Below are 18601 nucleotides of genomic sequence, written 5' to 3'. Positions count from 1 at the left end.
TAGGGCTTTTTCCATAAGGGATAGTTTAGTTGCTTCTTCTAAATTGTCTCCTTTTGTCATCCATATTACTGCAGTAGTGATAGTTCCTACTGAGAGTCTGTCTAGCATCTCTTGGGGCTCTACTCTCTCTCTCCTAGTCTCAGTCTAGACATTAGTGTTTTAATTGCCAGAAATGTCTCATTCTGTTATCTGAAAATCAGATCAAACTCTTCATGCATTTTTACTAGCCACTATCATCAATAAAGATTCCAAAAGGAGAATTTGACTGATGATTCATGAGGCAGAAAATAATGGGTACCCTTTTCCAGTACTACTAATTCTTGCGTATAGCTTGGATATGTGGCAACGATTAAAATTTATATCTAGTCCTTCAGGCCCCCGGAGAAATAAGGAAGGGGACACTCAGATATGATGTGCTCTGTCATTTGTACCTGGTGACCACAGGTGTTTGCCTCATTTTCCATTTAAAGTGGGTTTGTCCACATCTCTCAGGAGTATGATGCAGTTCAATCAGCACCAATCTTTCTGACATACATCGGAACCAGGTGATTCCTCGGCAGGGCCAACAATAAGCTGTTTGTTTTGAGCAGTTGAAATGCTCCATGTGTCTCTCCACTGAGCCTCAGCATTGGAGTAAGGGTCTTGATGTGGTTACATAAAGGATTGCAGGATTTTAATCTCATCTTTGGCGGATGTCAAGGCTAATTCCCCACTTTTGGCACTTCAAGTGCAGAAGGTGGGGGCCCGCAAGGATTCTAAAAATTAATACTAGCCACTCGAGGCTTATATTAAACTTCCAAGATTAGTTTTTCTCTGACCTTGGATTGGTAGGTGTTGCCACCACACAAGTGCAGAACCTCTTTGAGAGCCCAGGAAGGCACACTTGGGAATTCCTTCCTGTGGGATACCCTCAAGCACTTTCAACTCTGTCCGTGGAAGAGCTGAGAAAGAAAACTAAAGGAAATCAGCTGTTGCCACCAGCTAATTAAAAACATGTGCACAAACATCTTAAGACACAAAAATCCAATTCTGTTCTTAAAAAGGTACATTTTATTAATTAAAAAAGAAAGAAAATACACCTGGGAACTCAGGCTATTGCTAGATTTTAAAAGAGCAACTACAAGATGTAGCAGATCGAGCACTCACTGCCGCAACACCTCCTGCTGGTTGTCCGGGAATTAGCTCAATTCCAGCCCTTGGAGTGCCTCCTGCTGGCTGGTTTCTCTCCTGCTGGGACCCGTATCCCTCCTGGACCCCAGTGCCCCATTCCCTTGGGTTCTGCCCACTGCAGTACCCCCACACTCTTGGTCTCCCATCTCAGGGGAACCTCCAATCCTCTAAGCCCACCTTGCCGCAGTGGCTACTGCCAGTCATCATCTAGCCCCCTTTCTCTGGGGGAAAACTGCAGTCTGTAATGGCCACTCATCATTGATAAGGGGGTTGGACCAACTGCCTCTGCCTAGTTCCATCCTGGACTGCACCTCTGTAGCCCTATTACCGCTTTTACCAAGCCTATTACCAAGGCCTCAGCCTGGGGAGTTGCCAGGCTGGAGCTCCCCAGCTCCTTTTGCCCTTCCCCAGCACTGCTCATGCTCATGCTCATGCTCATGCTCATGCTCATGCTCATGCTCATGCTCATGCTCATGCTCATGGTCATGGTCATGGTCATGGTCATGGTCATGGTCATGGTACCTTGTGCTCCCAGACAGCTAGGCCCTTCTCACTCCAGGGCAGGAGCGAGACTCTTTGCCTTCTGGCCATGCAGCTCTTTTATAGGGCCCAGCCTTTTCCTATTGGCTCTCAGCTCCAGCCTTCTCCCAGTGCTGGCTTTTAACTCTTTCAGGGACGGAGCAGGGTGACCGCCCTGCTACACAAGGATTAAGCACCAAGAATAGCTTTCTTGAGGTCCATCTTAAAGGTTACAAGCAAAACAAAAGCACCTGGGGTTAGCACAGAGGAGTCCACAAGCCATAAATAAATAAAAAGAGATAAACCTAATCATGTCTGTCTAGACATTTCCTGATCTTCTTACATGCCTTTGGAGTTCAAATGAGTAGTTTCTAGGTATGATACCGAGGATTTTTCATACCTGGCCCAAAGCTTTCTATAGCATAGCTGTTGCCCTGTCTGCCTCTCCCTGGAAGAATAACAACAGACAGACTGAAGGGAAGTCTTTCTTCAGTTTTAAAAAGTTCTAGCCTTCCCATTGGCTCTTTTGGCCAGGTACCCACTCACTTCCTTTTACCTCTGCATAGCAGTGAGACTTTTTAACCCTTTACAGGTAGAGCAATTAGAGAACAGCTACTAAGAGGGATTTTATAGCTACTCGCTGGCTGGATGTCCATAAAAGGGAGCTATCCCCCTTTCATTTATCACAGAAGGTTCTGCAGGTCATCATGCAGCGGGATCCTCACATTTGAATTGATGTGATTGAAAAAACGAGATGTCTGAGCAGCTCTTCTAATCTGTGAAGGTTGGATGTGCGATAGGACCGGGAGCCAGTCGACCTGAGTCGATTTGAATGTCCCTGACACTATGCACATGGCGTTATTGAGTTGAGTGTCAAGGAGTTTAGTGTGACTGCTGTCAGATCACACTGGGGCACAGTATTTAGCTGCAGAATATACTCAAGCAATTGTTGCAGTTCATAAGGTCTGAGGACTGGAGCCCGATCAATTTTCTGATAAGCGTGACACGAGACTTAACCTTATCATGGGTGTTCTTGAGGTGCTGTTGAAAAATCAAGCTCTAGTCCAGTGTAATGCCAAGACTGTATTTTCCACTGAATGCATCCGATGAAGTGAGCTGTAGCTCATGAAAGCTTATGCTCACATAAATTTGTTAGTCTCTAAGGTGCCACAAGTCCTCCTTTTCTTTTTGAAGATACTTTGGATTAGCCTTATGGCTGACGCTCTCACCGCAGAACTACACATCGAGTTTGGTATTAGCCATTTTATTGTTCAGATTGAAAGTGGTCACCGTGGTTTTTTTTGGGTTAGACCTAAGTTTCCAGTGTTGGAAATAACCTGCCATTGTGCTAAGATCTCGGGTTAGCATGCAGCTGATGGTATGGAGACTTGTATGCTGAACAGCTAGGGCAATGTCATCTGCATACATGAATTTCCTCGAATCCATCGCTGGTATATCCACAGTGTATATATTAATAAGTATTAGGGCCAGGATGGAGTCCTGTGGGATGCCTGAGTTAAGAGTTCTTGGTCTACTGATCTGGCCATTAAGGTGCACCTTAAAATGGTGGTCTGTGGTCATTGCCACCAAGAGGCTGATTGTTCACCTGCAGTGAATGATGCGGTAGATCTCGAGGAGGGTCTGTTTCCAGATGGTGCCATATGCGGAGGACAAATCAACAAGGGCGATCCCTGTCTTCAACTTATATTGGAATCCTGCCTCAGTGTGGCCGGTGAGTAAAGCTACTTGGTCATAGCAGTTCCTCTTTGTGCAAAATCCTGCCTGCTCTACTGGAGGATGTCTCTGATAATGTCAGACAGAAAGCAGTATCTCTGTTTCTGCAGTGCTGATGGTAGTAAAAACTAGTCTGTCAATAATCTAAGGTGATGTAACTGGGCTGACGCATAGGTATGTGTTTTCAGATAGGCTGATGCCAACCTCCCTTTTAGTAAATGCAATCTGAACCACTACATTTAACTTTGCAAAATGAATTGCAAACCCTAGAGAGAGTTCTTGCCCATCTATTGGCCTGATTGCAGGTGCAAAGACAATAGTAACAGGAGCAGCACTCTAATTTGCACCTGCAATTCAGACATGCGTGCATAACTAATGGCATGAATTTAGTAATATGATTTTTTTGAAATCTAAAAGGTTGATCCTTCAGTGGCATGAAGCTTAGCTGGTGGTTTGCAGACTCTGGAATGTTTTTGGTATTTTGACAATACACATCTCTCCTCTTGGGAGTGATCAAATAACTCCCTTGTTGTCACAGCACCCTGAACTGTGTCCAGTGGGTCATGATTCCACTCTCCTTCAGACCTTGGAGCTGTTGTCAAGGAGGCAGTATTACACATGCATAGTTCCTCCCTGGTTACACTGTGCCATTGGGGCTTTACATCTAATTATCAGTCAGCTGTGAGGCAACCAAAGAGTTTGGAAAGGAAACTCTAGTTCTTATGGCCTCTCCAGCTGTCTATATGGTTCCATGCCTGTTTTAGACTGAGCCAAATGTGATTATGTTTGGTCAAACTTGAGCAGAGCTCCATTATGTTGGAGAAAGAAATTAATATGTTCCTTATTCCAGTGTAAGCATGGTCCAAGTTTTGGAACTTGGGGCTCTCTCCTGTTCTGTTTAGGTCAATGGGAGTTTGGATATTGGCTTCAGTGGAGGAATGATCTGGGTCTAAATGTGCAACTGGTAGATACAGATGTACTTGTTTTGGTAGTTGGACTCCTTTAGGAGTGTTTCATTCAACCACATAACAATGGTAATAATTTTCATTAATATAGCAGTTTTCATCTTGAGCTTCACAAGCACTGAAAACATGAATTAATGTATTAATACTCTTGTGAAGAAGGTAAGCATTATTATTCTCATTTTACAGATGGGGAAACTAAGGTACAGAGGACTATGATTTTTCCAAGGTCAGGCAGTAAGTCAGTGACAGAACCAGGATGGAAAGTAGAACCTGACACATCATCATATGATCTAACTACTGGACTAGTCTCCCTCACTGTATTGTAACTTAGAGGCAGCCGCTCATGGACAGTGATAAAAAGCTTTATTGAATTACATAAAAACAAATGTTTCCTTGAGGTAAAGAATGCATTTTGTGTTTTCCAGAATAATGTATGTAAGAGCTCAGAAGCATGAGACAAATAACCTTTTATGAGCAGGTCTTTTTGTTCTGATTCTTAATAGCCTATATCATTTTAAATTGGCATATTCTGTTTGATAGTTGCAATTTTAAGTAAACAAATCTAAAACAGTCATGGAACAAAGCATGGCCAGTTGCTAAATGTTTCCATTTGAAGCAGGGTTGTTACTGTGCAATATGCCATTTGAAGCGGTTAGTGTTTTGCAAGCAAGTGTGATCAAGTATCAATAAGAATAATTCTGTGAAAAATTCTGTGAAGCAAATGTTTGTATTGTTTTAATTATAAAGACTGTCATGCCAGCATTTTCCTTTTGTTTTGTGAACAGTTGACAAAGAGACTATTGGGGACCATGGCAATGGTCATGGAAATATTGCTGATAGCAATGTGTACTTCCAATAAATTAAAACCTTTAGATCCTAGCTCTTTCACTGTAAATACAAGCTGGAGCCCATTCTTAACACATATGGGAAGGGTTGGTTTAAAAAAAAATCTAGCAATTATTTGTTAAGCGTTTGTGCCATGAGTACACATACATATAACAGTGGAAAATGTCACAATCAGAATTTAAGGTTTAAGCCTCTCAACAGCAACAAAAATGTAGCACAGCTAGTAGAAAGAACACACATGCATGCACTCACCCACCCACCACCCACCCACCCACACACACACACACACACACACACACAGTCTTTAATAGTTTGTAACCAGTTACTTAAATGTTTTTGTCTATGCACAATATGGTTAACACATATTTAGTAATCGTGGTAGGTAATGACATGTCACTCTCATGCCTACTATATGGTGATCTTTCTATAACCAGGTTGCTTCAAAGACACGTCTTACCAAAAGTGCACCTAAGTCACTGTGATGGTTGGTTGTCTTTCCTCCCTGAGTTACTAGGACATCTCAGCATTGCCCGACTAGCTGCTGATACTGCTCAGTGTGAATGTTCTCTAGTCAATGTCTCCGGCTGAGTCAGTCTGACTAGCTGCTCAGAATGCACTGATACAGACACAGCTAAGCAGAATGGTTAAGTGTGGATGCAGAAACACAGCTGACAAATAGTTCTGTTGTGAAAGCAGCTGCTTTGTGGATAAAACACAACTGAGTTTGTTGTATCCAAATCAGAAAACCGTGTCATGATCTGGTCATAAGAATGTCCATACTGGGTCAGACCAATTTAATCTAGCCCAGTATCCTGTTGAGCGCAGTATCCTGTCTTTTGACAGTGACCAATGCCAGGTGTTTCAGAGGGAATAAACAGAATAAGCAATCATTAGGTCCTCTTTTGTCCATTCCCAGCTTCATGGCTTGCATCCTTGATCATAAAAAGAAAAGGAGTACTTGTGGCACCTTAGAGACTAACAAATTTATTAGAGCATAAGCTTTCATGTGCTACAGCTCACTGCATCCGATGAAGTGAGCTGTAGCTCACGAAAGCTTATGCTCTAATAAATTTGTTAGTCTCTAAGGTGCCACAAGTACTCCTTTTCTTTTTGCGAATACAGACTAACACGGCTGCTACTCTGAAACCTATCCTTGATCATGTTGGCCAATTCCATTGATGGACCTATCCTCTAGGAACTTATCTAATTCTTTTTGAACACCATTGTAGTTTCAGCTTTAACAACATACACTGGCAATGAGTTCCACAGGTTAACTCTGTGTTGTATGAAGAAGTACTTTCTTTTGTTTGTTTTAAACCCACTGCCTGTTAATTTCATTGGGTGATCCCTGGTTCTTGTGTTATGTGAAGGAGTAAATAACACTTACTTTTTCCACATCATTCATGATTTTATAGACCTCTGTCATCTCACCTTTTAGTTGTCTCTTTTCCAAGCTTAAAGGTCACAGTCTCTATTAATCTCGCCTCATGTGGAAGCTGTTCCATACCCTTAATCATTCTCTGTACCTTTTCCAATTCTAATATAACTTTTTTTGAGATGGGGCCCCCAGAACTGCATGCACTATTGAAGGTGTGGGTGTACCATGGATTTATATTGGCATTATGATATTTTCTGACTTATCTATCCCTTTCCTGTTAGCTTTTTTGACTGCTGCTGAAGAGTGAGTGGATGTTTTCAGAGAACTATCCACAATGACTTCAAGATCTCTTCTTGAGTGGTAACAGCTAATTTAGATCCCATCATTCTGTATGTATGGTTGGGGTTATGCGTTCCAATGTGCATTACTTTGCATTTATCAACATTGGATTTCTTTGCCATTTTGTTGCCCAGTCACCCAGTTTTGTGAGATCCCTTTATAACTCTTTGCAGTCTGCTTCGGACTTTTTTTTAACTATTTTGAGTAATTTTGTATTATCTGCAAATTTTGACACCTCACTGTTTACCCCTTTTTCCAGTTGTATTTTTCCGGTTGGTTTACAGTTGTATTCATAGTGTAGGAGGGGTCGTAGTATACCTCAGTGCCTCACAGCATCATTTGATTACATGATGGAAAATATGTAATGAAAAGGTTGCTTGGCACATGGTGATTCACTGGTTAAGAATTAATTATGAGAAGAGAACAATCATACCATTCTAGTATCATTCCAGCAAATTTTTTTTATATCAGGGTTCTCAACCTGGGGCTCATAGACAGTGTCAAAGGTCACTATGACCATATCCTTCCCATAATGCTAAATGGGAGCATTTAGAGGGGTCCCAGCTAGATCCAGACTAGAGGGAAGCCAGGTGCTGAGTGTGGGGAGAGGGTAGTATGGAAAAGGGAGTCTCATTATGGAAAATTATTGTTCTGCCAAGTAGTGTAGTTTAAGGAAGGAATAAAATTTCTTTCTTTGGTAATTATATGCCCCCTTCCATCATCATAGTAGCTGAGCACCTCACAACTTTTATATATTTACTCACCCAATACCCTACAAAAGTAGAAAAGTAGAAAAGACTATTGCTCCCATTTTACAGATAGGAAACTAAGGCCAAGGAGAATAATTGCCTTACCAGGATCACAAAAGAAATCTGTGGCAGAGCAGGAACTTGAACCCAGGTTTCCCCAGTCCCCAACTAGTTCCCTAACAACTAGACCATCCTCCTTCAGAAAAACAGTGGAGGGAAATCAGTGACATGTAGGTCCCTTCAGCAAAGCCCTCCCACTAGGGATGCACTCATTTCGCCTCAAGTGCACCCATCTCATACCTTAAGAACTTCACATACAATAAGAAGACAACATTCAACACAAACAGTTGAAATCTCACAATATGTTCATAATAATTACTATTAATATTGCAATAGTGCTCAAAAAGATGCTAAGTGTTGAAAATAAAACATTTGGGAAGACCCAGGACCTACCCGGTGCTGCTGATTTTGCTACTATCTGCAATTTAGACATTTATTAAACAGCCAGTTGCTGGTAAAAAGCAACCCCCTTTAAAAACTGGTTTTGCTAAAATTGATGAGAAAAACTGGGAAGTATGCTCTGCTGCTTCGATAACTACTCATTTAATGAAAGAATACAAAGGAGGAAGTATGAAAGCAATTCAGAGTACAGGATTAGGAAGCCCCTCGAGTTCATTGCAGTGGAAAGAATTGGACACGATACAAATTACTATTCTGATTTGGTAGCATTTAACACCCATATTGCATAGGTGAGTGTGACTACACAAAGTGCAAGGCAATGGACTCTCACACCCTCAGTTTCTCATATTAGGCATAGAAAATTTCAGACGTACAGAATTAGAGAACACTTTTAAAAATATGGGCCTTTGTGTCTGAATACATCCATTGGGTCAATTCTGGAGAAGGGAAAGAAACACCAACGGGGAGAAATGGCATGTGTATGTTAGTAATGCAGTAGTATCAAGAAGACTGCCATACCACATACCATGTGTGTAATCTGTTGCACTAGATGAAGAAGATGGTAGCTGAATCACTGACCAGATACTCTCTTTCCTCCAAGGTTTGGCCTCAAACGATGAGACCAATGTGGCACGTGGAAATACAACCTAGGTGGAGCTACTATAAGGTGAGTGAATAACTGGTTGGAAAACCATTCTCAGAGATTAGTTATCAGTGGTTCACAGTCATATTGAGTAGAGTCCCACAGGGATCAGTTCTGGATCCAGTTCTGTTCAATTTCTTCATCAGTGATTTAGATAAAGGCATAGAGTGTACACATAAAGTTTGTGGATCATACCAAGCTGGGAGGGGTTGCAAGTGCTTTGGCAGATAGGATTAAAATTCAAATTGATCTGGACAAACTGGAGAAATGGTCTGAAGTAAATAAAATGAAATTCAATACTGACAAATGCAAAGTACTCCATTTAGGAAGGCACAATCAGTTGTACACATACAAAATGGGAAATGACTGCCTAGGAAGAAGTACTGCGAAAAGGGATCAGGGGTCATAGTGGATTGCAAGCTAAATATAAGTCAACAATGTAACACTCTTGTAAAAAAAAAAAAAAGCACACATCATTCTGGAATATATTAGCAGGAGTATTGTAAGCAAGACACAAGAAGTAATTCTTCCACTCTACTCTACATTGATAAGACCTCAACTGGAGTATCGTGTCCAGTTCTGGGCACCATATTTCAGTAAAAATGTGGACAAATTTGAGAAAGTCCAGAGAAGAGCAACAAAAATGATGAAAGGTTTAGAAAACATGACTTATGAGGGAAGATTGAAAAAAATTGGGTTTGTTTAGTCTGGAGAAGAGAAGATTAAGAGGGGACATAACAGTTTTCCAGTACATACAAGGTAGTTACAAGGAGGAGGAAGAAAAATTGTTCTCCTTAACTTCTGAGGATAGGACAAGAAGCAGTGGGCCAAAATTTCAGCAAGGGTGGTTTAGGTTCGACATTAGGAAAAACTTCCTGTCAGGATGGTTAAGCACTGGAATAAATTGCCTAGGGAATTTGGGGAATCTCTATCACTGGAGATTTTTAAAGCAGGTTAGAAAAACACTTGTCAAGGATGGTCTAGATCAGTGTTTCCCAAACTTGGGATGCCGCTTGTTCAGGGAAAGCCCCACGTCCGCAGGTTCGGCCGATTGCGGCTCCCACTAGCTGCGGTTTGCTGCTGCAGCCAATGGGGGCTGCGGGAAGCGGCGCGGGCTGAGGAACATACACTGGTCTAGATAATACTTAGGCCTGCCATGAATGCATGGGTCTGGACTAGAAATCCTCTCAAAGTCCCCTCCAGTCCTATGGTTCTATGGAGTATAGGATTTCCATTGGGAAATTGAGATAAAAAGAGTATTATATGCTGCAGGGGCACTGTGGTGAAGTGAATTAGTGATATGACTAGGCATCAGAAGCCATTACTTTTTAATCCTGATTCTGATGCTAACTTGTATGATGTTGAAAAACACACATCAGTGCATCTGGGTGAGAAACAGGAAGAAATGGCAATGAAAATTTTAACAAAGGATTTTTGCCATTTTTTCATGGAAATAAAATTTCAATAGAAATTTCTAGATGGCTCTACTTAACAGGACAGTGTTGCCTTTTCCCCAACCATAAAAGAGAGATAATTATACTTTGTCTTACAATGAGCTACTGAACTGATTTTCTTCACACTTGATTTCTTATATCTCACTGGAGTTTAAAATCAAACTGAGTCTCAAGACTGCATGCACTTTGATGTAATTTAGTATATGTAAAGATGTGGAAGAGATGCTAGTTTGTATTACATTATACAGAATTATATTACTATTATCATAATTATCTATTAGAAGGACTATGTTTTAAGGCCTAAGCACAAGAGGGCAGAGTTAAGGTTGAGCTTTCAATTGTAACTGCATTTTCTGACTTGTGTGAGCACTTCATTTCTCAATCTTAACAGTTACTTGACACTCTATGTTCTCCTACTATAGCTTGGTAGGTGATCAGAACATTGTAGAGCGGTTAATGGAAATTATATTTAACTCTCCATCTCACAAATCCAGCTTTAACTGTGAGGACTTGAAATGCCAATTTATACAATCTGATCCTTTTACAGTTGTGACAAAGTTCCTCCTCTACCTTGGTGGGTCTTGCGCTTATTGGTGGATTTGCTCGCCTTGAAGCTTCACAGCAGCCCTCAGGTTGGCTGTTTTTTCTGAACCCACAGTCCAGGTCGACTCCTCCTGTGTCTGACCAGGATTTGGGAGGATTTGGGGGGAACCCAGGCCCGCTCTCTATTCCGCGTTCCAGCCCAGGGCCCTGTGGAATGCAGCTGTCTAGAGTGTCACCTGGGACAGCTGTGCGACAGCTACAACTCCCTGGGCTACTTCCCCATGGCCTCCTCCCAACACCTTCTTTATTCTCACCATAGGCATTTCCTCCTGGTATCTGATAATGCTTGTACTCCTCAGTCCTCCAACAGTCTGCATTCTTACTCTCAGCTTCTAGCACCTCTTGCTCCCATCTCCTCACACGCGCACCACAAATTAAAGTGAGTTCTTTTTTAAACCCTGGTGCCCTGATTAGCCTGCCTTAATTGATTTTAGCAGCTTCTTGATTGGCTGCAGGTGTTTGTCTTAATTGTCTCCAGAAGGTTCCTGATTGTTCTGGAACCTTCCCTGTTACCTTACCCAGGGAAAAGGGACCTATTTAACCTGGGGCTAATATATCTGCCTTCTATTACTCTCCAGTAGCCATCTGCCCCGACCCTGTCACACTATTTAAAACAGAATTAGGTATTTTACCTAGTTTGTTATTCATATTGTACACATACTATAGATGGATCCAGCCTCCAAATCAATATGTGCCCTTTTAAGCCCTGTTATCATGAATTTGTTTGTTGGTTGCATAAAAAGGAGTTCCTCTATGATTGGCATTAATACCTATTTTACTCAGAGAAGAGTAGTATATTTGTCTTCATGTTAATTGGGGTGTCAACCCAGTTATCTGAGATCAAAAGACGCCTTCCTAGTTTAATCTTAAAGTTAAATAAGAAAGATTTATGGAAGATGTCACTATGATACATAGCCCGCGTAGAATCCAGTAATTTCATTTGAATCAGTTGCACATTGTTGATAACACTGAATTATAAATGTACTTGTTTTTCAAAGACATTATGACCTTGTATAGTTGTAGCAAGTGAATCAAATTTTGGATCTGTGTGCTATACTCTTTTCAGAACAGTTCTTTCTTTCTTCTCTAAAATATCGTAGAAAAATAATCATCCAGCAACCGAGTCCTTGGTGATTATACACTGATCCTTCAACTTGGATAAATATTGGTGAAAGTGCAGAAGACGTACTGTAGTGGAGGTGGTAAAAAATATCTATGTGTCCAGTTCTTTGTGTTTTCTTTATATCTACAATCCAATCTATATTTCAAGAAGAGGAATATCACTTTGACAATTTAATATGAAGACCTAATTCGTTTTGGATAATTTAAAAGCAAAATTGAAGAATAACATTTGCTAAGAGATAATTTACACAGCAAGATTTATTTTGCTTTACACTATATGTTCTTACTATAATTTCAAAATTGAAAACTAAGATATATTGCCTTTCTTCATGTGTATAATAGCATCTCAGAATATATTTATTTTTAGTAAGCTGGAGTTGCTGAGACTTTTGAGGATTTTTACTATAAAAGCATTTTTAATATTCCCTTTGATAAATATAAAGGAAAGGAGAACAAACAGTTTGTCATAGGAACATATATAATCATATGGTTCGGTTCCAAGAAACAAACGAATGTTGACTTTCAAGCAATAAAGATGTTATAGATTTTAACATGAAATATCCAAAAATTAAGTGAAACAGTGCATTGTGCATTGAAAAAAACAGACAACCCTTCTCCCCCACCTAAATTTTGGTCTAACTTTCCAAAAGAGACTAGTGATTTTGGGTTCCTAAATCTTTGGGTTCTCAATTTGGGACATATTAAAGAGACCTGATTTTCCAAGGTCAGCATTTTCTGAAAATCAAGCTTTTGTAATGGATCTCATTCTGACCCCCCCAAAAATTGAGACACCCAAAATCACTAGTCACTTTTAAAAATTTAGGTCATAATACCAATAGAACTATACTGATTTACATAACTGGAGGATCTAGCCTTAAATGTACATGAATCCCTGAACCTTAGTTGGAATGCATTACAAACCTTGACCTACTTATTCTTGTGTACTATTTTCTGTAGCCTTTGCCTGAATATTTTATTAACATTATTACAAAACAGTAAACGTGAAGCACAGAAGTACTGGGTGTACTGACAAGTTTATAATCCATGTGGTGACTTCAGTGATGTATTTGTTTTCACTTAGGGCAAGATCATCCCCACCCATGGAGAAACCTGTGGGAGAGAACATAAAACTCATGTTCATTTTGTTCATCTGAATTATTCAGAACATGCATATCTGTGGGTGAATGCGGTAAAGCTGTACATGCAAAACTTGCACCAATTTGATTCTGTGATTGTAAACAATGGGTGTAATTTACATGCTGACAGGGTGCCTGGGGAAGAGAAGTAGTGAGAAAAACAGAAACGGTTGTTTGCAGTGTTGTAGCTGTGTTGGTCCCAGGATATTATAGAGACAAGGTGGGTGATGTAATATCTTTTAATGGACCAACTTCTGGCGGGGAAAGAGACAAGCTTGAAGCTACACAGGGCTCTTCTTCAGGTCTCAAGAAGAGCTCTGTGTAGCTTGAAAGCTTGTCTCTTTCACCAACAGAAGTTGATCCAGTTAAAGACCTTACCTCACTCACTTTATCTCTCTAACAGGACAGTCTAAATTTGAATAAATTATGGCATTTAGTGTTTAAGATAAAAAGAAAAGGAGTACTTGTGGCACCTTAGAGACTAACAAATTTATTAGAGCATAAGCTTTCGTGAGCTACAGCTCACTGTAGCTCACGAAAGCTTATGCTCTAATAAATTTGTTAGTCTCTAAGGTGCCACAAGTACTCCTTTTCTTTTTGCGAATACAGACTAACACAGCTGCTACTCTGAAACCAGTGTTTAAGATAGATGCTCATTCTCTTTCCCTCAGTACGTGTATTCCCAGACAGAAACTATGCTAAGATGCAGTTAAGGCTGAGTGCACGTGTCAGTAATTTAGGGTGAATTAATTACAAGGATATTGCTTTTATCCCAGAACCAAGAATTATAAACCCAGCAAAGTCATAGTTAAGGTTAAATGTAAAAGAAATGCAAACATGACAAGGTATGGTAATGTACAGTTAGGTGCCCATAACTACTTTAACTCATTCCTGTAGTGACACCCTGAGATAACCATATGATTAGATATTTTCATGTTTATGGTCATAGTTTAGATTAAACTGATTAAAGATTTTTTTTTATCTGCTTCCACTGAATCTGTACAGAGCAGAATTGCCTTCATTTAAAATGGCTGCCATTATCTATAATTCCCAATGGGACTGAGACCCCAAGGTTCTCAATTAATGTGCCATCTTTCAAAATTGCCACCATCTCCCATTGTTTCCAATAGCCATCTTTGTTAACAGTCATCTGTGTTAAGAGTATCCTGTGACCTCAGTCCCACTGAGAACAATTAGAGATAGATGATGTTCTCAAAATGGTGATGTAACAGTTCCATTGAGAACAATTGAAAATGGCAGCCATTTTTTAAAAGGGCAGTTCTACATCCTGGTCTCTGTAGCAAAACATTTTTCATTAGCTTCTGCTGAAGAAGAAACTCAGTTATGAAAAATTATGAGAAAAGAAATACCAAAGAATGAATACATTTACTCATCTCGGGGGAGGCTAAACTTTACTGTGGGGATCCTGTCACATGCCTGCAGGAGTGTAAAACTTGGGGAAGGTGTAAGTCCCTCTTCTGGGACAGAAACTTGGGGTTATCCTCCCCTTCCTCACCTCCTTGTATGTTTTTAGCATCACAGCTCATGCCAGTGTCCAGCTCTCACTATGAGGAGGTGGTGGCAGGACTTTTGACTTTCCACTTAGGGGCTTTCCTCAATAAGGGGCTTCTACTAGGTCTTGGCTAAGTCCCCTGGAAGGTGATTGGATTACTCAGGTCTGGGAGTCATGCATGTTCTGTTTGGCTTTCATCTCCGTTTCCCTCAACACTCTCACTCATTGGATGTCCTATGGGGCGCCAAAACCTCCCTTGGCCATCTGAACCTGGCAGATTGGGAGCCAGAGACTCATTTGGTGGCTCTCAGGAGAGTCATAGTTACATGAATGCAGGGTGAGGCAGCCCAGCAGCACTAGTGGAAAGCCCCTTTGCTTGCCCAGAACTCTTGAAATTCCAAGTTTGAAACCTCAACTTTAACCCTTGGCATGTGCCTTAAACATAGTCTCATTTTATCTCAGTTTAAATTATTTGGCAAATAATGCAACCTATAATTTCATACCAGCTAGAATTGTACATACACCTCCTGCACAATAACTCTCATGCACACTCAGCAATATCTCAGCGCTTTAAAGGCTACCCTTACATTCCTTCCTCAGTTTCCCAGACAGCCTTTAAAGGACTGATGGCCAAGTTAGCATCAGCCATGAAAATAGCAGTGAGAGTTGGCCCAACTCACTGTTCTACACAGTTCTAATCCTGTCACTGACCAACCTGGTTGTCTGAAACATTCCTATATCTAAGTCCCAGGAAAGATATTTTTCTCATAGTGGACAGACTGGCTTATGTTTCATAAGAGTTCCCTCTTCTGGATGAAATGCTATAACTGCTTTCTGCATAGATTGCATCCATGGGTTGTGATCATGGAGCTGCTAATTTTGCTGTCTCTGCAGATACCTGTGCCCTTGGAGATGAAAGTCACAGATGGTATTTCTTAATTTCTCTACATGCAGTTGGTTGTCCATAGTGTATGCAGCTATGCTTTGCTACATGCAGTGCAGGAGTTGAATGTCCTCCAACCAATCAGCTCTCTGTCTCCCTCATTTATTTAGTTTCTTTTCATTTTAAACTGAATGTAGATTTTTTTAAATGTTACAGACAGAAGTCCTGGTAATCCACCATATAGGTACAGAAATGGCCAGTAGCAAAGCAAGCATGCTATCCCACCAATATGTTTCAATCTTGACCTGGAGGAGCCATTTTGTAAGTAAGAGGTTTTCCATACTAAAGTTTATTTCAGAGATGGCTAACCAGAGTATCAATTAGTGTGCATTGTGGTGATGATTATTTGATATTATACTTGTCTGCTAGAAATTAGTTTAATACTAGCAACTCATTTCACTTAGGCCAGCAGATTTTGGACACTACTAACATCTGTATGCAGTGTAGTTATAGCAATGTCAGTCCAGGGATATTAGAGAGCCAAGTTGAGTTAGGTAATATCTTTTATTGGACCAACATCTGTTGGTGAGAGACACAAGCTTTCAAGCCACACAGAGCTCTTTTTTGGGTCTGGGAAAGATACTCCCAGCATCACGGCAAAATACAAGGTGGATCAGACACATTGTCAAACTCATCCATTTCATTATCACCCATAACAATCTTACATTCAACAACAAACACTTTGTTGAAACTGTGAGAACAGCCATGGGTACTGGAATGGCTCCCATATATGCCAACCTCTTCATGAGTCACTTTGAAGAAGAATTTCTGGACAAATGCACCATAAAACCAATGACATATCTGAGATACATCAACAGTATTTTCATCATCTGGACAGATGGCTTAAAGTCCCTGATAGATTACCATCACAACTTCAACAACCACCACCCATCCATTAAACTGTCTCTGGGACACTCCCACACAAGCATCAACTTCCTGGATACCACAATCAGCCTCAACAATGGAACTCTACAGATAACCATATACAAGAAACCCAGAGATCACCGCACTTAACTTCATAGATCTAGTCACCACCCCAAACACACCAAGAAATCTGTTATCTAAAGCCAAGCACTCAGATACCCAAGAATGTGCTCCAAGGAGAAAGTCTATGATATGCACCTGAACACACTTAACACCATGTTCACCAAACAAGGATACTCTACCAAGAAAGTAGATTGCATCATATAATGGGCCACCCAAATACCCCAAGAGAACCTGGTTCAATACAGAAATAAACCCCGCTCTAACAGGGTCACCTATCCCCCCCCACACACACTGGAACCCATATGGGACATCATCAAACAACTACAACCCATACTCAGCAAGGACCCCATCCTGAAAGAAATTTTTCTTGAACTCCCCACTTCTGGTCTTCAAGCAACCTCCAATCATCAGAAGCAAGGTTCGCACAGACCAGGACACACCAACTCAAAATGGCACCAGACCAACAGATGCAAAACCTGCAGACATATCTCCACTACTGCAATGATTAACATCCCCCACAACACACCCTTTCAGCATCTATGGATCCTACACATACTATCACAACATGTGGTGTATCTCATCCCAGGCACTAAAAGCCCCAGTAACAACTATGTGGATGAAACCAGATAATCATCTACCACCAGTCTCCTTGTTGTTTTTGTGGATACAGACTAACACGGCTACCCCCGATACCAGATAATCATGACGCTCTTGAATGAGTTCATACAGGAAAATGATAAGACAAAAACATTCTATTACCTCTGGATGAACATTTTTCACAAAGCAATCACTCAATATCTGACCTATCAGTCCTAATGCTCAAAAGAAACGTGCACAACATTTTCAAAAGATGAGGCTGGGAGCTTAAATTCATTACTCTGCTAGACACTAAAAATCATGGACTGAACAGAGACACTGGATTTATGGCCTATTACAATAATCTGTAACACACTAACCCCCTCTTTCTTCCTGTGACTGGAGAGGTCCTCTCGGACCATTCTACCTTGAATGGTCCCTTACAATATGTGCTAACTACTTATGCTGAACAATCTGTTCCACCTTACATTTAGCTGTGGTGCTGAGAGTACTTTTCCCAGACTTGAAGAAGAGCTCTGTGTGGCTGGAAAGCTTGTCTCTCTCACCAGAAAAAGTTGGTTCAATATCCAACTTGTCTCACTACTAACTGTCTCACTGTCAAACAAATGACCTATAATTGCAAGTTTGCATAGTCATTCCCTGAACAATCCAATACTCTGTGCTTATGAAGTTAATTTAAAAAGAGAGTTGAATTGGGAATAAGGTCAAGTTGAAGTTTTTTGTATGGCCTGTGTATTGAATGTATTTGTAAAAATGGGTGGTAGCATCAACTGAACAATGTGTTTAGTGAAGAAGCCTGAATTCCTGGAAGCTGTTTCTCTAACCCACATGTAAACTGCAATAAAAGAGAGCTCTTTTTTTGACACTCATTATATTAGTCATTGGAATACAGTGTCTGTGTTACATTTTAAAAGAGTCATCTTCAAGTCCTCCCTCTTCAGTTGTTCAGGATCTTGTCAGAAGCAATTATCTATTTCTTGTCAGGATCTCCAGTCTCTGTGGCAGTGAGGCATCCCTGTGCATAAAGCCACATCTCAGGGATGATGATGATGATGATAAATGATTCTCTTTCTTTGTTCTTGAAGTGGGACATTACTTTTCAGAAGCTGAAAGAAACTTAAAGCTGGAATTTAGCCTACTCTCATATTGCTGCACCATAGCCTTCCACTGTACATGTGACTCCTGTTTCTCACTAATTTCATAACATTGGTATCTGCAAGGAATGTGCTCCAGGAGATGGATAGAGCTGGGCAGTGGGATTCTTGTTTTCTTTCCAGAAGTGCCATTCACTTACTGTTTAACTTCATGCAAGTCATTTAAATTCTTTGCTCCAGTTTACCCATCTTAATAATGGGCCAGATCTTCAGCTGATGTATATCTTACTCACTTGTCTGGGCTACTGCTGTTCCTGGTCTAGCATGCTACTGTAGGACCAACTGAGTAA

The sequence above is a fragment of the Dermochelys coriacea genome, chromosome 2 (genome assembly GCF_009764565.3).
Source record: "Dermochelys coriacea isolate rDerCor1 chromosome 2, rDerCor1.pri.v4, whole genome shotgun sequence".
NCBI classification, from domain to species: domain Eukaryota; kingdom Metazoa; phylum Chordata; order Testudines; family Dermochelyidae; genus Dermochelys; species Dermochelys coriacea.
Note: the sequence above shows the minus strand (reverse complement) of the source record.